This window comes from Hirundo rustica, chromosome 2, assembly GCF_015227805.2.
Source record: "Hirundo rustica isolate bHirRus1 chromosome 2, bHirRus1.pri.v3, whole genome shotgun sequence".
NCBI lineage: Eukaryota > Metazoa > Chordata > Aves > Passeriformes > Hirundinidae > Hirundo > Hirundo rustica.
In genome coordinates, this window is record NC_053451.1 from 91,748,745 (window position 1) to 91,774,505 (window position 25,761).

The 25,761-nt window shown below is 42.0% G+C and overlaps 1 protein-coding gene across 1 annotated transcript in view; it reads left to right on the plus strand.

Moving 5' to 3' along the window:
• The window catches only part of SH3RF3 (SH3 domain containing ring finger 3), a 249,300-nt gene that overhangs the window by 61,315 nt on the left and 162,224 nt on the right, over window positions 1-25,761 (plus strand). The window lies entirely within an intron of this gene.

A 25,761-nucleotide genomic window follows, 5' to 3' on the forward strand; every position in this document is an offset into this window, starting at 1 on the left:
GAGTTGTAATTTCTACAAGGAAGTCATGTTTATCAGGAGTGGTTTGTTTGCCAAAGTGTCAAAAAAAGACAAACTAAAACCTCATGTTGTCACACAAGGGATATGGTTGGAAAAAGTGCGTGGTGGAAAGTGACTGAAAAGCAAAGGAGAGAGAAGAAAAAAGCTTTACCTGCAGTATACTGGGATACCTCCATCCAGTGGTAGCATTATGGTTTTGACAGTCCTCATTACAGGATGGGTTGTCTTGCGGTGAATGCAGCATCACCCAAGCAAGGTGGAGCAGGTTTGGGCTGAGCATTTGGGACCAACAACAGTTGGACTTCTGGGGTCCCCCTGAGTGTTGATACATGCCCCTGGCACTTCCAAGTGCTGTGGTGGTGTGGTGCTGTGTCCTCTGCGCCAGCAAGATTTATTTGGATGTACAGAGATGGCTGGTCTAGTACCACCCACCACCAGCCTTCTTCTGCCACCTCTCAGAAATTTGTTTCCACTAAGTTTGGGACAGTGATGTAAAATATAAACTTCCCATCTGATTTGTTTCTGTCTAAGGATTTAGAGGCATAGGACCTTGAATTTTTTTTTTTGCCTCTGGCAACATTTTTATGCTTGTCCTGCCAGACTGTTTCTAGGCTGGGAGTCCCAATCTACTTACCCCGTGTATTGCTCATGTATCCCTCTCCTTTCCCTCTCCTGCCACTGCTGGCGTTTGCCCAGCTGCATGAGGGAGCAAAACCAAAGGGAAATGAATTATACTTCATCACAGGTTATTTTTCATATGGGTTAGTTCCCTGACCCAGCTCACCGCACAGTATCCAAATATTCATGCTGGCAGGAGCAGACGGGAGAGGAAAGAGCAGCTGCAGGTGGTGAAGAAGGCCAGAGCATCCTCTCCAGCAGCAACGCTGGTTTACACGGGGGCTTTGTGCTCCTCTGTCACAGCATGTCAGACAGAACTACCTCAGGAGGGGGGTTGTCACCAGGGTGTTGCGCCGAGGGCTGGGACGGCCCAGACACAGAGGTTGCTGCCACTCACAGAAGGCTGGCACTGTCCTAGCCCACCTCACCATGGACTGCCATGATCACCTTCCTTCCCAGTTTTCGCTGATTTCTGGTTTTTTGAGTCATGGAAGATATAGATAAATTCTTACCTTCCAGGCTTTTTTAAGGGGAGCTGCACTTGGGAGAAACTTCTCTTAATGCAGTCCTGTCACTTTTCAAGTTCTTTTCAGAATTTCCCAAATCCACAATAAAAAGAAAATCTGCGATTTCCTCTAATAATAACTTCTATATGTACTTAATACTAGGTTATTATTCATGGTTTTATGTTCTTATACTGTGTGTCACCTTTTATAAGAAAATCTACTTTTTCCTTACTCTTTTTGTGAAATAATGCACTGTAGTTCTTGAGTTTTATAATTCCCTGGGGACTTTCTGAGTATTTAAAAGATGAGCTTGCTGTCAGCCTTCATACCTCTGCCTTTTTATTTGAAGAAACTATTGGCATCTTAATATCTAAGCTCAGATAGAGGAATGCATTCATACAAGTTTCATACAAAGCTTATATTAATGTATATTGCATATGTAATAGTAATAGGATTTCTTTAGGTAAATAATATATTTACCACTTGCAAAGCTCAGACTTTGGGGGAGTTTCTTAAGGAACAGCTATAATATTGAGCTCTTGGGATTAGGTTGCTATTTTTGTTCCTGTCTAAAGTGCAAGGTGTTTTGTTTTAGCACCAGGGATGGGCTGTGTGCAGGTGCGGTGCCTGGTGTGAGTGCTGCACTCTGAGATGTGGCGTCTGCCCCAGAGCATCCTCCCGTTTTGACTGGTTACCAGCCCCAGCGCTGGTGAATGTTCACCCTGGGGCAATGGGGGACAGCAGAGGCTCTCTGAGGTCCCAGTGCCCACTGAAATGGGGATGGGCTTATACAGTGGCTGGTGGGGCAGGGAGCTGGGATGAGCTTCTGTAGCAAGGGGCAGGGCTGGAGTGGAAGGAGGACCATCAGGAGAAAGGATCATATTGTTGGCCACCTCCCATTGCTTCTGATGGATGGTGTCTCTTTATAAGTCCTCCTACAATCTGTCTCCTCCTGGGTTTGTGTACATACATATCTTAAAGCCTGGCTGGTTCACAGAGACTCTCTAACTTATTTTTTCCTGGCCAGCAGTTCGTTATTGCAGAGTGCATGCTTGGGAACGCAGAGGGCTCTTGACCTGCCTGGTGCCTGGCAGCGAAGTTAAGCGAGCATGAAATCATTAACACAAGACTGCAGTTGTTTGGAATTGCAGTATAACAGAACCCTCTTGCAGTGACCATAACGTTAATGGACATAAAGAGGTGCAAGTGCCCAGTGGAGAGGCATTTTTGAGTACATGCTATGCCCCGTGCAGGCAGGGCTGGTCCCTCAAACCAGGGAAGCTGGTATCAGAGCATTTTCTTGAAGAATCTCCTTTCCACCCACATCCACCGTGGCAGTTTTTCACTAGGTCTGGCAGCTCTTTGCTACTTTTATTCACAGATGAATTTGAAACATTTTGCTGAGCATCTACTCTTTTATGCAATTAAAAATAATGTCATTAAAATAAAAAGTCTTCATCATGTTTTCTGTTGGCGTTTGCTCTGGGAGAAGCCTTGTTTAAAGCAAATCCTACAGAGGGTTTTACAGAGGTCTGAAGGATGAAAAGTACTTAGTGAATGTTTTCCGCATTTAAAAAAAACTTCTGTTGGCTTGGTATAACTCCGTGACTTGGCGTGAAAACTCTGAATTTATTTGGCTCTGTTGGTCTTGGCTGCGGCATGCGTCTTCTGCTAATCTTGGGGAGTTAATGAATTAAGTGCAGTTACTTATCAAAGCCGCTGCACAGTGCTGACAGTGCAGGGAGCCTTGCAGCCCTGGTGCTGGCCTCAGGAGGCAGTGGGGCAGCGGCAGCTGGTGCTGGGATTGTGGGGGCCAGTGTGGGGCAAGGGGAACCTCCCCCAAGGCTACTGAGGACTATTCCCCAGCATCCATCTCTTTTTCACCACCACCAGCACCTCCTTTTTGATGATTCCTCTGGGTTTCATCCTTGCATCTGTAAAAGGGGGCTGTGTATGCCCAGAAGTGTGCATGTTTTTTTCCCAAAGGTGCATCTCTCTACCAATGTTCCTATCCCATATCCTTAGACGGTCGTGATTACAACAGAAGAGTTACTACTCAAAAAGGTAATATAATAAGCACTTAAGCTACCTGCAAGTCTTGTGTTACAACTGATGAGGTTTTGCAGGAGCAGTAGCTGAGGGCTGCAGGACATCCCCCTGCATGTCTTGTTCATCTCTGCTGTACCCCTTCAAGGCCTTATTACATGGTGCTTGCCTTTTCTTAGGAAATCGATCTTTCAGCCAGATGGTTTAGTCAGCATCGTCCCTCTGGTGAAGCCTCAAAGAACTTTGTGTGTCTATAAGAAAGGAGGTTGGTTTATTTTTAGTTTTAATGTCAGGTTTTTTATGTCTAACAGATATGTGCCCCCTACATTGGTGCAACCCCCTCCCCCGCTCCCTCCCATTTTTGTTGAGAACTGCAACACAAATGAGAAATTCTTTTACCTAGGGAAAGGTCTTGATATGTTAAATACAGCCTTTTAGTCTGAATCTATATTTGCCATTAGATATTTCTATGTCTTTCCCCCCTAGGTTAAAGCATACTTTGTGACTGGAAACGTCTTTCCTCTGTAACAACCTAAAAGTCGTAAACGAGTCACTTCTGAGCTCTCTTGGGCAAATAAGAAAGTCTTTTGGTATTGTTTCATTTCCTCAATCTCTGATAAGTTTCGTATCATTTTCCTGAATCCGAGACCTCTCTAATCTGTCAGTGTTTTCTCCTGATGGATGGGCCGCTGTTGGGACAGAGTACAGTACTTGCCTAAGGACTTCACTGCTGCTGCAGATCCTCATCCTTTATTCCATAATCCTTGCCACTACACCTGTGATTTTCATAGGGCTGCAGGGGTTTACTGTAGTTCAGAAGAACCCTCCTTGTCAGACAACTCAAGAGGACTTAAATAATTGGAGCATCCACGGTTGTGTTTATCTGCCCCCCCCTCCCCCCTTGATTTTTGACTCTTCCCCAGCTGTTACCAAAAATTGATTGGTATTTTCTTTCAGATCATTCATGAAAACATGAAGCAGTTTTGTAACCAGATCCCTGTAGGCCCCATTAAAAAAGCTACTCTCAGATGATGAAGCCCATTTATGGTAAGAGGGGTTTCATTCATGTGTATGAACTCATTGTCAGCTGCTTTTTAATCGATTTGCATCAGCTGCATTGATTTTGTATAAGTGCTTTTAAAAACAGTCAGGGTTGCTAGTTATGCATGTGTCTGGGTGCTGCACAGAAGTCTGTCCTGGGATTGCAGATCACTTCTGCCCATTGTTCTGTCAGAAAACAGCAGCAAGTTTGGTTGACTAAACCTGTTTCTTGTAAAACCATGGTGATTAGGGTTAATTAATTATTATGTTTTCATTAAGTGTATAACTTTGACTTCTGTGTTTAGAAAGTAATGTTTCATTTGTTTTAGAAAATACTTAGGATCCTGAGTCCAGACTGCAGTTTATTGTATATAGGAAATATGGTTTATTTGTTTCTCACAGGCTTTCATCCATAAATTCAAGAGTGTGTGGAATGATGAGCTGTGATTTACCAGCCAGGCCATTCCCGAGTGTCTGCGTTTTCTTCATTTCTCGATTCATGTCCTCCAAAAAAATAAAAAGTCATGATCCATTATGGGTTTTAAAAGGGTGTTTGTGTGTGTTCATTCCCCTTAGTTCTCTCTTCTGTCATCTCTCTGCTTGAGACCTTGACAGACTGTTTTAGCATTACTGATTGCAATAACACACCACCCAAAATTCATCCATGAAACAGAACTACAGTGCTGATTTCAAAAGCTTTAACAAAACCCATCCCATCTGGATCATTTAAAGCTCTCGTATGGTTTGTTTCAGAGTGTGAAAATTAAAATGCTCCATTCTGAGAACCCAGAAGTAAAATTGGGTTTGATGTATAGCGAACTCAGCAGTTGTTTTCCAACACACTTATTTTTTCTGTTCTTCATTTTTGGTTAGTGTTATAATTCATAAACAATTGAGGATGCCATTCCATTCCCTACAATTTTCATTTTTGTTACCTTGTTTATACTGTATTAAACCTTGATTGAGACCAATATTTATGCGGTGATGATAACTCTGGATTTGATACTGCTCCAGACTATTTTATTTTATTGATTTATTATTTCTGTTTCTTCGCTAGTTTTATGATTACCAAAGATATTTTCCATTTAAAAGGCTAACAAAGTGCATTGGTGTGGCACTTTCCATCCACTGATCTGGAAGAACTTTCCTGACATTCCTCATGGATGGAGGAGACAAATTTGTTTTCCTGATCCTACCGCAAGTGAAAATTAGGCACAGATAGGATGGATATGGGACTCAGCAGAGGAAAGTGCTTCAATACCCTTGCTTTTACCTTACTTATCCAAGTCTGTGACCTAGCACAGGGGAGCTGGAGAGAACAGACCTCTCCTGTGTCATTAGACAACTTGCACCACACTCATGTCAGTTAATTCTTTATATATTTTTTAACCATAGAAAAGGTTTAAACAGTTGAAATTTCGGTGCTTTATTCCAATAAAGCACATTTAGTCCAATGGCATGTACTTCAACCTGAAGGAGTAACTCCCTGAGCTAATACAAATCAGGGATGTTTCTGCAGGCTGAAATGGTGTTTTGGTCATTGAGTGGTATGCTTTGTGACTTAGGCTGACAGTAAAACCCAACAAAAAGAACAGTTTTATATTTGAAGTGTTCTAAGCTTGTATTCCCAGCATGTGAGGAACAGAGGAGTTGACAAAGCAAGCTGTGGACACATTGAAATGTCAACCATCCTTCTCTCCTGAAGTTTACAGAGTCAGTTTTGGGGAATGGACTGTACAGCCACAAGTACACTGAAAGTGTCAGTCAGTATGTTTAGTAGAGAAGTCTCAGATGGCTCAAATTCAGGTGACAGTGAAGAACCTCAATATTGAAGCAATTAAACAGTTGTATATTTTTGTTAAACTTACAGTAGCAAAACATTCCACCAGTCTGGGACATGAATCCTGTGATTTAGTTTTCAGAGAAAAGAGAAATGAAAAGGTCACTTGGCAGCGCAAAACTACTTTAAAGCTCATTTTGTGGGTTCTATATGCTTGCAATGAGTGAGTTTCCTTTGAAGTTCTGCTTCAGGCAGGGAGTTGGGGAGGATGTATTTGTGCAGCATGGCTTCTCCCAGAACTGATAAAGGTAAGCAACAGCAAGGCACCAGCATTTTCCCACAGCCAGTGCTGCTGCGACTCAGTGTCTGTGCAAATTTGTGCTGTCTCTCTCATTTCTTAATGCAACCCTGAAACAAGGGGAAGAGACCTGTGATGTGGCAGACGTACCCCTGGTATGAGTGGGAGCAGCACTTATTTCAGCAGTACAGAAGTATTTCTGCCAGCTCCACATCTTTCCCTGCTGAGCTTTAGTTTTGTTTTGCAGTGCACGTGGCTTCATGCCTGTTGAAAAGCCCTGCTGAGGCACCCTCCCTGCTGATGCTTGCTGGAAGCATTTTGTGGTACTTTAGGGACACCCTTGGTTGTCATTTTGGTGGTAATGCACAGACAGCACAGGAAAGCAGGAAAGAGTTTATCTGAGCATGCAGTGCTCAGACTAGTTTAGTTGTCTAGTTTCTTCTTTGCTAGTACAGGAAACGCACCAAAGAGGTATGGTGACACTAGTTTCTAAATTTTTTTACTCTCATTCTAAAAGGAGAACATTAGGTAGATTTGTGTCAATATAAGATCCTCCTGAGCATGTCTCCTTTTTAAAATGTTAAGAGCACAGGAAAAATATCATTCCCCTAAAATAATGTATCTAGTCCATTAAAGCAGAAATTCAAGGTATTTTGTCCTGGACAACACTGAAGGAGGTGTGTCCCAAAGAAGAGATGACTTGCAGTGTCATTTGTATTGCTGTCTTAGTGGATAGCCTGAAGAGAAGATCTTTTTTGTGTTAAGGATAGTTGCTCCCACATAGTAATATGGTGAGTTCAGTATTTTTCATGTTTTCTGCAAATACAGAAGAGTTGTTAATACCATTCTTGATGGAGAAAGAAGCTGATATTACTCATTTATGCACAGATGACTCTCCTTTCTTCACCTCCCCTTTACCAGAAGAAGTATATGAAGTACCACTTATGTGTTTTTTATATACAAACTTACACATGGTCTTAAGAAGTGGGGCATTTCTATACCTTTTCATCTATTGATACCAGTGAGTGGGTAGAACTGTGGTTTTTTCCCTACCAGCTAGCAGAGAAAAGAAATTGAGGAGAAGAAAGGTCAGCGATTAGAGAGGAATGCCTTGACCTCTATTGCAGACTTAAGTGAAAAAATATGAGAAATACCTCCTAAATGGCCAAAACCACCTGTGGATAAGTGATGGCTGTGGTAGTTAAGCTGTCATTCACGAAAATTGAAGAAAGGCAGAGAGATGGTTGTTTACTTTAAACATCTGAGGGAGGAGAGGATTTCCATGACATCACAGAGTTAAATGCTAACACTGTATAATAACAAAAAAAAAGTCTCTTTCAAGATATCTTGCTGGGTCTCCTGATGGAGTTCCTCTGTCACTCAAACAGTTTGAGTTTACGTATGAAAGGAGTTAGCAGAAGATCTTTGAACCTGTGGAAATGTGCCGCAGCATCAGTACCTTGCCTTTATGGTACAGAAAGATCAAGCATTTTTGCCAGTGATTTGCTGTCTGATGTGGGCATTTCTGTTCCAAGATCTACCCCTCTGCAGAATGCATTAAATGCTTCCTTTACAAAGGCGTTGTGCGAGGGTTGATCAGGCATTGGAACAGGGACGAGGTTGCCTAGGGAAGTGGTGGAATCACTATTCCTGGAAGTGTTCAAAAAGCATGTAGATGGCACTAGTGGCACTAGGGACACGGTGTGCTGCTGGATCTGGCAGTGTTAGGATAGCTGGACTTTATGGATCTTAGATGCCTTTTCCAGCCGTAATGACTGAATGATTCTCTGATTTGTGTCCCACACAAATCATAAACACTCTGTGAAATGACCACTGCTTTAAAAAGAAATTCCCAGACGCTTTTGTGTAGTGGTTTTGGAGACATCACAGCCATGTTTTTTTGGGGGAAATAATTCTGAGATAGGCAAGGGAGTTAAAATCCACACAGTGCAAAGTAGTCTGGTATGTGCTGTCCCTCCTGTGTCATTCATCCTGTCCATCCTGTGCCATTAGCTGTATGGGAACAGTTATTTTACAGGAAGAGTGACAATAGCCTGATCTGTGACATATAGTTTCATTTTCCTATGACAAATTTAATTAAAAAGATGAGAAGTTTGGTGCATTTCCAGGTTCTGGAATCCTGATAAGAATAAGGAAAGATATTGCTATTACACCTCAAGGCAAAAGTATTTTCCTGCCAATGTTTTTGCATGCTGTTGTTGTCAGCCCCCGGACTGAAGGAGTTAGGGGAAAGATCTATATTAGACCTTGATGAACATCTTTCATTCACATATCAGTTGTGGGAGAGGTAGTGAGACCTGGAGATTTTGGACTAATATGTGGGTGGTCAAACTTCACCATGTGCAGGGTACCTTCCTCCTTCCCAGCTGTCGCAGGCTCTGTCCGTGGAAACCTTTGCCCTGCAGTTGCTCTCCTGATACAACCACGGTTTCACCTTCACATCTGTGAAGATGGAGGCTGTTAATCTGGGTCAAACACCAGAGAGCTGCTCGTTTGCTACACATTTAACCACCACCATACCATTACAGTGGTTTGACAACTGGATAGTAAAAATGTTGTCAGTTGCTAGTTGTTTTTCTGTCTGCCAGTTGTTTTCATCCCCTTTTTCTCAGGGAAAGATTTCCTGGAGAGTGAAGGGTGATTTCACTTTTGCAGGTGGTTGCGGGGCTGTACAGCCTCTTAACTCCCTTTTTGCCTGTCAGGTGGGTGCTGCATCTGGCCCTGTCCTCTGCTCTCTTCTTCTCCTCTTTCTTTTTTTTTTTTTTCCTCCTCTTTCCCATTTGCTACTTTATTTTAATAGTCCAGTGTAACTCGCCAAGACCAGCAACGTGACTGGAATACAAGGACAAATTAGAAGCAGTGCTTTCAACTTTCTACTCGTGAATTTTGCCAGGTCTTGCTGAGACAGATAAGGACACATTAGCTCTAATGACATTTACTAAATACTAATTTGCAAGAGAGAAAGGTGCCCAAGGAAAAGCAGATATTCCTCTTTCTGGGCAATTTTTTTCCCTTTGTGCTTTAACTTAAAGGACTTTCTAAAACAACTTAAGGTCAACCTTTATTTGTTCCCCAAAAGAACTGTATTATCCTTAAACACCACTTGAACTAACTGTGGTCTGTGGATACATAGATATATGGATAAATTATTTCTCCTTTAAAAACACTGTCATTAAAAAGAAGATATTTAGCTTTTTTTAACTTGTGCTTTTAATAGAACGTAATTATTTTATGTGACATTTATTTGTTAATGTACTAGAAGTTTTGTGTGTGTGCAATGCTTGTTTAACAGTGAGAGAAAAAACCAAAGAGAGCTTGATATAAAATCCCAAGCTGTGAATAATAGCACATTTATTCATTCTTTAGTTCACTGACAAAGAGCAATCAATTGTGAAAAAAAAAAGGTTTAAATCAAGAAAAAGAAATTCTTTCTTGGCCCAAAAAGAAAGAAAAACCCCCATGCATCTTGTTCCAGTGTTTTCTCTTTCTCTGTGTTACATTTCATCTTCAAGCTCTGAAATAAAAGCAAATGCGATAAAAGCCTGGGTTAGAAAACCAAAGAGGAAGGGTGAACCCGTTGCCTTTTTACTCAGTTGAAGATAATTATACCACTAACCCGAGACGTGAGAGGCTCAATTCCCTTTACTGCCTGGGGGAACTTGAACCCATTTCCAGGAACAGTTCCTATAAACGTGAATGGGAGCGGCTGATCCCAGAATACCCTTTTCGCTTTGCCAGTGGCATTCCCACTTCCCACAGCTTGCTTAAATATTCATTAAATGAGGAAAAAAGCAAGCTCTCTGCAGCAGAGGTGGATGTAGAGAGGTGCTCAGGGAGCCTGTGGTCCTTGGCTCCCCAGCTGCTGCCAAACTGCCGCCACTATTGCGTGGGGGCTGCGGCATCACCCGGACCCCAAAGCTGTCCCACTCTGGGGACTGGAAGCAATATACTTCCCTGTGCCCACAAGACTTCTCTATTCCATGCGAGAAAACTTGGGCACTGTAACACACAACCATATAATTGTGAAAGGATGCTGCAAGAGTAGTGGTCATGTATTGGCCCATTTCCTGTCGAGAGGGGCAGCTGTGCTGCGGTGACGTGCAGCAGGCTGGGCAGATGGACGAGGCTGAGGTCTGAGCTCTGCTCCCTGCACAGGCTGGTGCTGCCAGGCCACAGGGTCTTCAGCTGGGGGATGGAAGGTCCTGGCCGAGTCCTGCTCACAGGCACGGAATTGGCCATTGCTGCTGAGAAACACAGCTCTGGTACAGAAAGTGCATCTCCTTCTCTGGCCTTACCCCATGGCATTTCAGGAATCTGGATCTTTGCTGGCTTTGTTTTTATTAAATGTATCTGAACATCAAAGCATTCTGAAAACAGTGCTGTGAAAACACTGGGTGGGGCTTTTTGGCATTTTACAGAAGGCACCTTGAAACTTCATTTCTCAGTAAATTGCTGCATGTCCTAACCCTAATTAACTGGCTAGTGTTGCAACAGTGGTCAAGGGCTTTAAAACACTCTGGGTAGGAAACATCTCTCCCGGCTTTATCAGTGCAGTATATCATCTAAGTCTAACCTTATCTTCGCACTGCTCTTAATAACTTCTTATCTGCTTTACCCATAAATGCACAACGCTTTCCATCTATACAGTCCCTTTTACTTGGCGGGGGAGGAACAGTGAAAGAGAGTGTGTTGTTACTTTGTAAGTCCTTTATGGGACTGAGACCTGCGAATTATTACTGCTGGTTTCTCTCTCTGGACAGGTGGTCACTTCTGTCTCCAGGGACTGCAATTCTATATGAGTACCTTGTCTCACCATATCATTATCCTCATCTCTGTCTGTTTGCCTTCTGCTTTCCTTGAGCAGGAAAGCAGAATTTTAATTCTGCTTTTAATCTTTCTTCTTGCTCTTATTCTGTAGCTAAGGGGAACCCAATGCCTACTTTGGAGTTTCAGATGTTACATCAGTAAAAATATTTTCTAATGTGTTTTCTATTCTGAGTACTTAACACAGGGAGTTATTTATTAGCTTTGTGTTTACACACAATCTGTAATCCCTATGGAAATAACAATGGCTGCTAATGTCATTTATAGATAAAGTGAAAGCATTAACAAAGTTCATAAGCAGTTTTGCTAGTATAAATAATGTAAATTCATTATTTACATGCAAATATCATGGGGATGTTTCTATTTCTTATAATACTATCAGTATTATGTATACTTTCAGGTGTTCTGTGCTTTGATTTATGATTGCTGTCTTGGCAATGTTAAAAAAATAACTATTGCAAAGCATTTTGCGGGGGACAAAAAGTATTGTTTACATATAGAACTTCTCTGTCTTCCTTTGAAACCCATAGAATCAAAAACCTAGTACAGAAGCAAAAACCCAGTCTACTGCAATCCATACTATATGCAATTATGATTTTAAAATAAGTTTGATACTGGAATCAAGTCAGATGAAAGTAAACTTAATGCACCAACTCATAAAATAAGTAATTAGCAATTCTTCTGTGAAGAAAAACGTTTTGGTTTAGTAGAGTCACTCTGCTCTCAGTCAGCTGTATTTAAAATAAAATATATCAAAATCAGATTTAGAATCTTTGGAAACTGAAGTCAATTTATTCAAGTCAATGGAGCCACCTACAGATTTGACCCTGAATATCTGATAAGATATACAGACAAATTTTCACAAGCATGTGTTTTAGAAATGTGTGTGCAGTGCAAATAATGTTTTGTAATAAAAATTGTTTACTGGTTGAGTGGATTTTTATAAATGCAGCCTTCAAAGAGGTAATACCTACTCCTATGCTTTGTCACCCCCACACTGCTCACTTCTCAGAGCCTGGCTCTTACACAGCCAAAGACCTTCATATGCAGTACTTGGTTTGGCAGTGAAGGGTGGCACTGAGATAAACCTGGCCCTGCCACACCTGAAGGAATTTCACTCACTAAGAAATGAGATAAGCTCTATTGCTTTTCCTGATACTTGGCTGCAGGTAGGACACTCTTAAAAAAACCCACAAACCCAAAAGTCAGTGTTCTAACAGCTCTGTGGAGTGTGGAGATTGCCATGATAGTTCACTCTGGGGGTTAAAAAGCTGGGTATAGCCATGGAGAGGTAGGTGTAAATTCAAAAAGCCTTAGCCGGTTTTTTGCAATTACAGATGTGAACAAGTACCCTATGAATGGTTGCTGCTCACTTTTATGAGGAATTTGGAGATCTATGGAGACTCCTCGTTGCCAGCAGATGAAATCAGATCTAAACCTACCCACTGGCCAACCCAGACTGATATCCTGCCCTTCATCTCTTCAGGCTGGCTCCTCTGTCCTCTGCCAGAGGCAGTTTGAGCACTTTGGAGCTGTGAGGAATCCTAAATATGTAGTCAATACACTAACTGTGCTCAGCCACCAGCACCGTGTTTTCATTAGAAAGAGCTTTCGTAGCCAAAAGTGTGATGCTTTGACAGCTCATCACCTAATCAATTTCTCATTTTTCGAAGTAAAGCATGCAGGCGATGTTCTTAGTTCCTTCCCACTTTGTATAAATACTGTCAGTTGTCAAAAAAAAAGAAAAAAAAAAAAAGAGAGAGAGAGAGAGAAATATATAAAATGCTAATGCCTTGATTAGCATTTTTCACTGACCTATCTGTAGTGGCATGAACAGCAGAGGAGCTGAAGAGTGGAGATCAGGGCTCAATGTACTCAGCTCCTGGAGCACCTCCTCTCCATTGTGTTTGAATTCTTTCCACTGAGCCCCAACAGGGTTTTGCTCTTTAGTACAGTTTAGGCTTCTGTCCAATCGGTCCAGATTGGCAGATTTCAGTCCAGATGGTTATGATAGATATGGTACCCTCTCTTTTAATCTCAACTAAAGAAGTTTTGACAAAGGCCTGTGAATTAAGTGGGCTATGAGTAGCAACAACTGAGTGAATTTCACATTTTTGCCTAGTCCATCTGCCAGGCTGAAAAGAGGGAAGGCAAGCAAGCCATTTCAGTATAAATTAGTGTGCCTGAATTGCACAAATCCAATTAGTTAACAGGCAGGACATTTCTCTGCTATTACTACTATTAAAAAAAAAAAAAAAATCTCTTTGGCAAAATGCACATTGAGTAGTAAATCTTTCCTTTTCAGGCTTGCCATCCATTTGGTACCTTTGTCCCACATTTACATGGAAATTTTACTCCCCTTGAACACAAAGCTTTTTCTCTCAGCATGCAAGCTGCATTAATTGTCAGTAATGTGGGCAGAAATATATTCTACCATTATATCATCAAAACTGAATGGAATTAATAGCCTGTCCCGTGGTTATAAGGAGTTTGGCACCATGCGTTTTATCTGTCAGTGAGATGACTATTTATATTGTTTTGGGGTAACTGGCATAATAGCCTTTAGTATAATTGCTTATCTGAATGCACACAATTAAAACTATTTTCTGGGGGGACTTTGTGCTTGAAACTCACTTGGGTACACGCTTTTTTTGCCAGAAGGGAGAGGACAGCTCAGTGGGCTTCATGTGACGCCTTAGCACAGCTCTGCCTGCTGAATGTGACCCTTTTTCAGTGACAGTTGTCTTGCATAACAACAGGTCGCCTTTCTTTTAACACTGCCCTGCCAGTCCTTCCTATTTCCTCTTGAGAAGCTGGTTTGCAGCCCTCTGAAGTCAGTGAAGTTCCCATGGCTTTGAGTCACGCCAGGAGCCCAGATCCTTCTCCTCGCTGCCTCCTCTTAAGCACAAACATCCACAGCTCCTAGTCTTATCCTCCCAAAAGATTTTGGCACTTGGTTCCCAGAAGCACTACTATGGACCTTCACTTTTGTTCTTCTGATGTAATTTTATTTAGCTTCTTTCGTAGAACTGTAAGTGCTGATGGAAGTGTTTTCTTCAGGCATGGTCTATGTGTGGATCCTCCTCCATGAAAGCATTTTGAATCTGAGTTTCAGCAGATGAATTCAACCAGCCTCTGCATGGTGGAAAAGAAAATCAGTAATACATTCTGGTATTTATGCAGATTTAAAAACATTAGTTCAAATGTGTATTAATAATAAGCTATAAGTATTTCATTAGGAGAGTGAAAGTGGGGAAACAATTTACATTCTGCATTCAGCACTAGCATTGCAGCTGAAATGCCAAAGAGATTTCATGTTGGAGGTCCATTTTCACACTTTATGAAAACTGAGGTCACACTAATAAAGCATGAAGCTGGATATGCTGTAAATGTGATAAGTTTATTGCAAGTCTTCAAAAATTCATGTGTGTCCCAGTGTCCATACTGAAGCTTATTTACCGTAATAGGTTTTTCAAATAGAGAGTGCATTAATTTGTCTGCTTAAAGTTTCTTAATCCCCTCCTATCAAATGCTTTAAGAAAGTATCAACTTAAAAATATTTACTGTCAAAGTGTTTTGTCAGCCCTTTAGATTCACTACTGGTTTTGAATATTTGAATCTCCTAGTTTGACAAAGTGTTAAGATTATCTAATGCAGGTTATTTTTAGATTCAAAGAGAAAAATATTGATTCTTTGTTGTCTCCTCTACCCCTCAGTCATGCACAAAAACCACAGAAATATAAGTATTAAATAGTATTTTAAGCTGTCAAACATTAATACAGAGCTTTTTAAAAATAAATTGGAGATCAGTAAGAAACTTAATTTTACGAACATTTCTTGACCATGTCAAACTCTTTGAGTTTGTTGATATCTTAATGGACCCTAATGGAGACATTTTAAAAACAAGAATAACTTGCTGAAGTAGTTGGTTATTTTTAACACACACATGCACTGCTTGCAACTGTTTTTTATCGCTATGGGAATAGCGGACAACGCTAACAACAACAAAAGATCAAGATTCAACATGTTTGTTAAAAAAGAAAGTTGTTTTCAAAATAGAATTAGGAGATGGTAGAGTCTAACTATACATTTCCTGTAAAGCAATTTTTTTTCAATTACTTAATGCAGTCTTGTTTCTCTGAATGTTATTTGTTGAAAGCACATGATTATCTACAGAATCTTTTTGAATTAATGTTGATAAAATTTTTAGAACATGTAATTATTTGTTCTTGATACTGCATGCTGCGTTCATGTGCAGTTTTTAATTGTAAGGTACTCTTTGCTGTGTTTACAAATCTATGCTTGGAAAAGCACGTATACGAAGGGGTAGGTTTTCAGAAGGATTTACGGACAAGCCAAGGTGTGTTCTTGGGCCGTGACATCTCTGCTTGTGGGAGAGCCATCTCCTTTCCCATAAATACTGCCAGACATGCGGGTTTGTGCAAGCGTCAAGCCAGGCGAGGCAGTGCTGGGTCAGTGGTGTGGGGACACAGCTTCATGGGACAATGGCAACATCTGCATGGGTCAAGCACCTTCAGTTTAGACAGTGCTTTCTCCCTCTGTCCCCTGTGCCCGAAACCTGAGGGGCCTTTTAGGAGCACGCTGGCCACATCCACAACACAGAGCCCTCAGCCCTAAATCTCCTGTGAGCCCCAAATAGTCGGTGGTGGTCCTGAGACACAATGATTATTTGTTCTGCATCTTCTTAGTTCCAGATTTCTGAAGGCGTCAGCGTGGTGCTTTTCTAACATGACACGGAGGACCTGTGTTCTGTACCCTGGGACCATGGGAGGAAAGCACATGAGAACACCACCATGATGTAATGCTGATAAAATGTTAGAGGGGGGATACTGTAAGGAATACACAGACAAATGTGGAATTGTCTTCATCATGTCAGCCTTTGGGGATGGAGCAGCATATCCCAGGACCATGTCCAGGGACTGTCTTGAGGAGACCAAAACAGCAGGCAGCAAAGGGGAGTGAGCCATCAGGAGCCAGCCCTTGGCCTCACTCCCTGGGATGATTTTCTTTAAAAGTACAGTCAGGCAGTTCTGAATGCCAGCAAAGCAAATGTATGTAAGTTCTACTCTGTACAAAGAGAGAAGCAGGAGAGAGCAAGGAGCAGAGGATGTTTGACATCTGCATGTTAGGGCAGGGGAAAGGTTTGAGTAAATGTGTGACAGGTTAAATTAATTTAGGTTTCTTCTATCAACATGTCTGGTCAAAATTGCTGAGCTAATGAGGCTAGTTCTTTTACTTTTATCTCTGGTCAAAGTGACCTCAAATGTAAAGAATCACATGGTTGACAGTTAGGTATCACTTTAATGTTGTATTGCAAGGTGAGTGTGTGCACTTAATGAAAAAGGCTGAAAAAATGACTTCAGAATAATTTTTATCAAAACAGTGGGATTTATGAGGAAAACATCTGCTTTCACAAGAAAATGAAGAGAGAAAACCTTGAAAATTGAAGCCAGTTGCTCCAAAGTTGTCCTGCAGTGCTGCAGAGCAATGGTGGTTTGGGTGCTTCATGTTCCAGTCCCTTCATGAGCTGTATTCCTGGCAGGGCTGTATTTCCCAGGAGGTAGCACAACTCTTACAATGTGCAGGATTTGACTTCTTTTAAGGACAGGACTTCTTTTAAATACCAGGTGATAATGGTAGTATAAGGTGTGTTTTGATGCTCTCAGTCTGCAAAGTCTAGTCAAGTCACAAGTTTTAGTGCTTTTAAGCACTCGAGATGTACAGTCTAATAGCACAAGTCCCTAACAAGGCTTGGCCCAGTCTACCCTGGGACTTGGTGCCAGCATGACTTTGTTGAGCTGAGCCATGATAAGGTACAATTTGTAGCTGGCAGGGCTTTGCCAGCCAGAGCTTCTGGAGAGGGCACAGCAACACTGCCAAACCTGCTGCTGGAGGAACCTGGCCTGGGACTAAGGCAGCTTGGCCCCAGTGCCAACCACATCTGGGAGAGAAAGTTAGTAGTTTGGGAGAACAGTGCATTCCACACCCAGCTTTCCACCAGCACTGCAGGGACAATGATCTGTCATATTTATCACATCAAATCATAGGCTGTTCTGGCCTCCTTGATCGTACTTCCTTTCAAGGCAGCTGCAGTAGACATCACTAGCACTGGCAAGTGCAACACCCAAGGACACTTGAGGTGGAGGCAGGAACATTAAAAACAACAACCTAGTTGTTGTAATTTGAAGTCTTATGCTTTTTTTTGCTCAGTAATGTCCCTGACAGATCCCATACACTGTGTACAGCTGGCCATTTTGGTTCTATGCCAAATGAGAATTTCCTGGTGTTAAAAGAATTCTCAGTTGTCTACTTTCTGGGCTTCCAGAATAGTACAAATCATGTTTAACTTGGCTGTAGAGCTAACGCTGAATACCTTGAAACAAAACCATAAAATAATAAGTGAAAACTGGGTCTTATTGTCCACAAAATACAAAATTTCAATTCAAATTACTCTTTTATTGAGCCGTATTGCAAGGATGACCGTTATTTCTGAATGGGGTGTTAACGTATATTTTTTCCTCAGACGCAAAATGGTCATGCTTCCCTATCTAATTCCCTCAGTGGAAGAGCAGAAACAGGCGAGCGTCTCTTCTCCTGCATCGCTGTAAATCCAGGCAGACTTCATTTGCTGGAGCAGAATTAATCCACTCTGTGCAGACTCAACCCTAGTCATGGTCCAGCCTCTTATCTACAATAATGGTTTCTATGTAATAGCTTGTGGAGAAGTAGAATAGAGGAACAGAGCTTGATAAACAAAACATCAAGCCATAAAAGTTTTTGCTTATATCCTTCTAAAACCTCCCCAAACAACAATAACAACAACAAACAAAACAAACAAAAAACAACACAAAAACAACAACAACAACAAAATTGGTTTGCAGGCACAATTTTCCAATTACAGCAGTTCAGACGCGTTTCCACACTGGATTTTGCTCCTCCACTCTATTTTGGCAGCATCTCTGAGCGAAGGTGCCTATTTCCTGAACAGATAAAGCTGCACTGCCAACTTCGGGGTTTGTGGCTTGGCAAGTCCCGTTCTGGCTGCAAGCTGCCCTAATGAGTCTACTTGGAGGTTCATTTGCAATGTGGGGAGTCCTGGGATGGGAGAAGTCTTGCCTTTAAACGTTGACTCTTAGGTAGGAAACTGCAGCAGGCTGAACTTAGATGGCTCTTGGGCATTAATCAGTGCTTTATTGACACAGTTGACTGTAATGTGTCATCACTACTGTCATGTCCTTTATGCATGATGCTGTATGCCCCCCTTGCACTGGAAGATGTCCCATCTTTACAAAGGATGTGCCACTAGGCAGCCTTGGTCACAGACTGTGTCATACAGGAGTCTGTGTTACATCTGCCAAAGGGCCATGAAACAACAGCAGCAAGCCCAGACATCCCTGAGTTTAAATATTTTGGATACAAAATCAAAAGCCATTGATGGTTACCTTGATGTTTGAAAGGCAAACGTCAGCCAGCTGCATCTCAGCCGTGCTGCTCCTCAGCCCTGATCCTTGTTAAGCACTTCACAAAGTGCTTTGTGATCTGTGTCGGAGCACCTGGACCCATGCCAACCAGGTGCTTTCAGGGGTACTCTGTAATCCATGCAACCATCTGACCAAAGTGATGAAATATCATCTATCCTGTCATGACCATTGTACACATCAACAAGGGGAAAGCAGAACATTTTTCCCCCAGCACCCAGTGTTGTATCAGACTTTCCTTTAGGATTGCCTTGCAGTCAGACTGGCATGTTCTGCCTGTGAATGAAATAGAAGGTGAGTACTGGGAGGCCCTTCTGTGCACCCTGGCCATGACTAGAATGGGCAGCAAACTCTTTAATTTTCCCAATCTGAAACCCTCTAGCTGGAAAACTACTGCCAGTCACGGAAACATCTTACTACAAATAGAGAGAGAGAGTCACAGAACTGATGCTAAGGGAGAACTTGTGGAGAAAGGTGGCAATGTCCAGACCTACCTATTGGAAGGTAGAAACAACATGCCTTAGTCTGATGAATGAGATTAGAAAGATCTGACTTTTCACACTCTTCTTAAGGCCTTCATTCCTTCATCCATCTATCTAGATCTCTTTCATTTGGCATCCCAGACTGCACACTGCTAGATACCAAAACAGTTCAGTGTGGTCTGGAGGTCCCCATCAGCACTGGTTCGTGTGACAGGGTACCACGTGCCTACCTGTAATGACCACTGCTGGATGATACAGACAGGTGGCTCCTGAGACCTGCTACTGATGTAACAGCGTGGTTAAAGGAGACGGCATATTCAACTGCGATGGGAAAATGGTTAAGGGGTTGGCAAATCATATAGGATTACCATAATCAGGAGATGTGTGTTGATTCATGCTTTCTCCCCCGCTGCCCATGATCAACATACTGTTTCTCTTCAGATGTCTTTTCAGTGTGTCCTGCTTCAGCTCTTCCACATCTTTCTAGGTATTTTATTCTCCTGGCCTGAACCATGAGCCTTGATCTCCCAGGGTCCTGTGTGGGTCCTGCCTCCACACTGTAATGCTGGACTCACCTTAGCACAGCCAATACCAGGTTTTATAGAGCACTGAACAGTTTGGTAAGCACCAGTTTGGAAAATTGCTGGCAGGAGATCATATCTAGGACCCTTCCCTCAGACCTGAGAGACTGATACTCAAACACCTGGGCTGAATTAGTCAGAGCAGGCAACTATACCTGGCTGTTCCTGTTCTGATTTAACAGCCTGACTACTGAGTTGTTGTGGAAAACACTAAGCTCCTCAGTTCTGCTTTAAAATAGGATGGGGGAAAAGGTAGATGCTGCCTGCTTTCCTAAAGAGACAGTTTTCTCAACAGCACACTACTGATCTTACTGTGGGCAAGGGTGGGAACATTTGCTTCCAAGCTGGCTCCTGTGTTCAGATCCCTGAAGATTTTAAACATCCTTAACAATGTGTAAACAAAATTTGCCTAAACGTAATCCCTCCTTTGTCATCCTGACATCCTGACTTTCACTCTCCTTCTTCATCTGACACATGCCCCCTTAGTGGTATGACTTTTCTCTTGTCTGTGGCAGCAAAAAGGTTACCTATGTCCTGACAGGACAGAGAAATGTTTTGAAATGTGTTGATCAGCCTGGAGGAGCTGAGACCTCTGCAGTGATTTTTTGTTTGTGTGTGTGTGCATGTGCACAGAACATTAGAGATCATGAAAATAAGCAAAATGAGAAAGGATCTGGAGGCATCAAGCAAAAGGTGACCGTGTAAAGGTCAAAAAGTACATGAGCTGCAAAATTTCTCACACCACACATGAATTTCCTTTTTGCAGTCCTTCCTCCCAATGAATTTTCAGTGCTGAGCGAATAATGTTTCCAGCTGGTTACAGGGGCATTTTTTCATTGTAAACCAATATGCATTTCATTTCAGGCCACCTTATGTTTTTACAAGATACGGTTTTTCTTCTCAGAAGTCTATTTGATAGTGAATTTGAATAAGGGTGTTCTAATAGTACATTAAGCATGTGGGTGGCTTTGCTCGCTGCTTGCTTTTAGAGGAAGCTGCACCTTCAATTTAATGGACAATGCTGTGCTTCAGTAGACCATTATATTAGTCCACTATTCCTAACATAGCAGTCATATTGAAATTGTATTGCTACATTATACAAGTATGGTTAATTAAACCCAGTTATCAGCCCAAGTTCACACAATAGCTGTGTGTGGGTAAAGGAGAAGCAATGCGTTAGAAAAAAAGTGTATGTTCTAGAGAAAAATAAAGCAAAAAAGAGAGGTAAGGAATGGGCACAGTTGAAGAGAGAGCAAGCATGTCAGGAGAGCTGCTGGATGGAGACTGCCAGTGCTGCAGCCTGACCTGTGCTCTCTGCCCTGCAGCCATGCTGAGAAATTAGGGAGTCTGTTAATTTTTTGTATCATTATTACAGTGAAAGACATACCTTACCACATGGAACTAAAGAGGGATAATACAAATGAAGCATAACTGACAGTTTTTTAAGATAGATGTTCGTCAAAGGCTTACTTAATGTCTCTGAAGTACAAAGCATAATAAGGCTGTGGGTTTAATGCGTCTGGAGTAAAAAATATGTATATCCTCTGCACTATCCTTCTTTCCTTCTCCAGCTGGCTTTTAATGTACTGTTGAAAACAATCAAGTATAAATAGTAGTGCTTGAAAGAAAAGTTGATATTCAGACTGTTACTGTGTGGGACTACAAAAATTACTTGTTGGGTCTTTGATCATATTCCAGGGAGGCATGAGAAACCACATCAACAGTGCCTCTTCCTGTTGAGCAGGGCACCCTCAAACACAAGAAGGGCAAAGCAATGTGAGAATCCTCTGCAGACCTTTGCAGAAATCAGGGTCCCAGTATGTTGCCTGATGTGGAGTTGCCTGCTGTCGATCAGCACACTTTTATCATTTGAGTTTTCTTTTTAGTTGTCTCATTTAAGTCTAGTACCTGAGCTTCAGGGAATAGCTGGCACTTTTAAGTGGCAGTTAAAAAAAAAACAAAAAAACAAAAAAACTTTCCTTTGTACTCTTTTTATTGGTACCTGTTGACCATAGACCTAAAAGGGAGAGTTCAGTCTCCCACCAGTCTGTTCTTTAATACCCCATTCACAGCATGACAAATTTGTACTGAAAATTAATCCAAAGAAATCCCAAAGGCACAGGTGATCTTTTTGGAGGGAGAAGGAAAAGGCTTTCGTACACTGAACTGTTTCATGAAAGGACTAACATCGACTGGATCATAAAACCGAATGAGTGTAGCTGTGATGCCAGCAGTTAGCATTAAAGTGCATTTATTCATGGCAGGCACTGCCAGTTTAAACTCAGCTGTAGGTTGGTGGGCTTTCATTTACCACAGAAGGCTTGTCATTGTTTACATGGCATTAATCCTTGAACTTCTGTCTTTGAAGTATCAATTTAATGTAAGTTTAATTAATACACTGAGAAAGTGAGTTTATAAATGGACATGTTACTGCATGATCTGTCTAGTTTGCTCAAGTGGGTGCTGGTCATTGTCTAGGGTGAGCTGTGGGTCTGCAGGAAGGAGGCTGTGGATGTAGGAGCCATCATGTCTGGCATAGCTTGGTCCTGGGCCATGCTGCTCCATGTCCTCTGTGGGGCTGGGTCTCCTTGTTCCAGAAGCCTGCATTGAGACACCTCTTGGTAGGTCATATATGAGTGTGGCCAAAAAAAAAAAAAAGGAAGAAACTCATTTTCAGGGAAGGACACTGTATTTTGCGGCCTGGTTGCTTCAAAGGCAGAACATAGGATGGACAATTTTCAGTGCCTGCCGTTAGGTTTTAGGCAATAGGGCAAAAATTAACAGTTAAAACTTTTAAATGGATGGCAAAGACCTGCGAAGGACATTGCTAAGCAGGCTGGGGAGACTCTCATGGGATAATTTCACCTGTTACCAGAAACATTGCAGTCTCTCTGCTTTTCTTAATTCCACTGACAGAACAATAAACTCTGACGTAAATATCCTGAATTCTGGAATAAGTGCCTTATAGATAGAGCCTATAGCAACATGTTTCACACTCAGATCTCAGTTTAACTCACAGTGACATTGCTCAAGTTCACATTTGAATTTAATTTTCATTGGTTGGGACACTGTCCAAATTTTTTTTTTTTTACAGTATTTGGATCAGAGTAACATTTTTTCTACTCTTCAGCTTCACTTCCCCTCTTCCACCCCACCCCCTCCCTTTATTTATTTATTCATTTTCCTTTCCTTCTAGATCAAAAATTCAAAAATACACTAGATTTTAGTGCATTTCTTTACATACCTGTCCAGGATGCTTTTTGACTAGGCTATACGGATTGGTGAACTACTTGGAATCAATCAGTCAGCAGTTCTGTCTTGCTCCCCACAAGTCCTGAAGTTGTTTTTATTCCCTCTGTGAAAATGACTATGTCAGCAGAGAGTATAAAAGGAATCAAATTATACTTCATCTTATTAGAAAACCACCTGAAAGCCAGTGGAGACATCCCACTCCTCTTTGCCTTCCAGGTCTTTGATCCACTTGAAAGGCCTCATCCACTGTCAGGAGGGCTTACCTCCCTGCATACTCAGCACTACAAGAAAGTATATTTAAACTGAAGGTTAATATTGAAAATGCCCAGCAGAGTTTTCCCTACATTTCACCTTTTTCCCAGTGCTTTATTTGGTTCTTCTAGTCACAGTCCTAATATTGCCAACTTCAAGTCTTGTGAATCCAAGAGGCAGCTTCCATTTCCCTTCCTCCTCTCTAGAAAAAACCTACAGGATTTACTTAAATAACAGGGTTCAGCAAGCAACTAATATTGTTCCATCACTGGATCTCAGAAAACTCTCCACAACTGGCAGGGTTGGTACCACAACTATCTCTAACATGTCATGTTGCTTGTGGGACTTAGGGGCTTGGACTCCTTCCAGAGCAAGCCCAGAGGAGGGTCATAGAGGGGATCAGAAGGATGGAACATCTCTCCTATGAGGACAGGCTGGGAGAGCTGAGGTTGTTCAGGCTGGAGAAGATTCCGGGGAGACCTCATTGAGGCCTTTTAGTACCAAAAGGGGGCCTAGAGAAGAGATGGAGAGGGACTTTTTGCAAGGGCTTGTAGTGATAGGAATGGCTTTAAACTGAAAGAGAGTAGATTTGGATTGGATATTAGGAAGAAATTCTTTACTGTGAGGGTGGTGAGGCACTGGGAAATGTTGCTGAGAAAAGTTGTGGGTGTCCCATCCCTAGAAGTGTTGAAGGCTGGGTCAAATATGGCTTTGATATCTGCCTGGGCTCGTGGCAGATGTACCTGCCCATAGCATTGGAACTAGATGGTTTTTGAGGTGCCTTCCAAACCCAAATAATTCTTTCATTTTGTGATGAACAGCCTATCCCTGACAGTTACTTAATCGGCACTGTGGTTGCAAACAGCGCTTGACCCAGTTCTTCCCCTTCCTGCTTAGGGCTCCTTACTCCTGGGGCAGCTAGGAATGGTGGGAATGTAACACAGAGAGAGGAGGTTTATGGGTTTATTTACTGACCTTCAGGATGCACCCTGCTGTGAAGAGTCTCTCGCTCAGGTACGCGGAGGCACATGGATGCACACGTGCACATTAAGGCTGCCGCGCTGCGATCATACAACCCCCTTTCAGAGCCCGTGCTCATCTCTTTAATATTTGATAGCTATTTGGCAGTCAGCAGAGAGGAGCAGAGCTTTGTGTTATGTAACTCCTATTAGAAGTTCGGGGTTGATAAAGCGTAAGTCGCATTTCTCATTATGAGAAATAAAGTGTGTTTCTCACTTCTTTGCATCCAAATGCCTGCCTTTGATGTCTGCACTTGGCCCTCACTGCAGCTAAAATCTCTTGTGGCATGTACTTCATAGCAATGTAAAATAGCAGTGTGTTCTTTGCCCTGCTAGTTAAGGAGATGCCAAATGATGTCAAGTTGCGGCTTAAAGTGCTTTTCCGCTCTACAGTCAAATAGCTGAGCTCTGGAAGCATATTACTGCTTTTTTAAGGATCTCCAAACCCAGTTGCAATGAGATTACTCCGTTCCTATTTCTTCTTCTGCCTTCCTCATAAACTTACAACTCCTTGTTTGCTTGCTCTTAGCGCAATGCAAGAGAGGGATTAAATGGACTTCATCTTCCCTTTTTACCTTGATGCTTTAGTGCATTTCAAAATGAAATAGGACTGTGATAAATTGCACCTTGAAGAAACCAGCTTAGAAGGAAGTATAAGTTTTAGGAAAAAATTAAAGTGGCTAAAGCAGCAGGCAAATAAAACACAATTTGAAAGCTTATAACTCCCTCCACTTCTGTGAATCTGAGATTCTCTCCTGGACCTGTCCCCCTCCTCATCTACGTTCTTAAAGAAAATCTCTCGTTATTATGCTATTTGCTATTATGCCCTGTGTTACCACAACACTATATTCAGTACTTTAAACTTTACAGGGTAGGAGAAATGTCTGGTATGACCTTCAGTCTTGGCTATCTTTCTTTCTTTATCTTTTAGAATTACTTCCCCAAATAGTCTTTATTTAAGCTTTTTGTTTCATGTGGTGTTGAAGCCAGTCCTATGATTTCACATATAAGATTTCACATATATTTTTAAGTTGATAGATTGAACTGCAGATGACAAAGACTCTACATTATCCTGTCAACCAAACTGGGGTATTTTATTAATACCCCAGGCTTAAAGGCTCAACTTTTTTCTTCCTCCCTGTTAGAAGTGAGCCTGTTGTTTGAGAGAAGCAGCTGGAAAATGGTGGAAAATGTCTGTCTCTCCCCTACAGCCCAGATGTGCTCAGGAAGAAGGGGCTTCCAGGGAAAAGGGGGCAGCTGGGTCTTCCTGCCCATGCAGCACTTGGTGGTTTCTGTGATGTGCCCACCTGTGCGATGTGAACTGAATTGAGACCATGCAATCATTTCCCAAAGGCTGCTGAGCAGCAGTTGCCTGTGCTGATGGCTTTTTGTGTTACTGATGTAGACTGAAGCTGAGCCCTTTATGGGTGTTGTGTCTGGGGATAATGGTTAAGTGTGGTAACCAGTTTCCAGGTTACCCAATTAAATGGTCTTGCTATATCAGAAAGTGCTTGCTTTTTACAA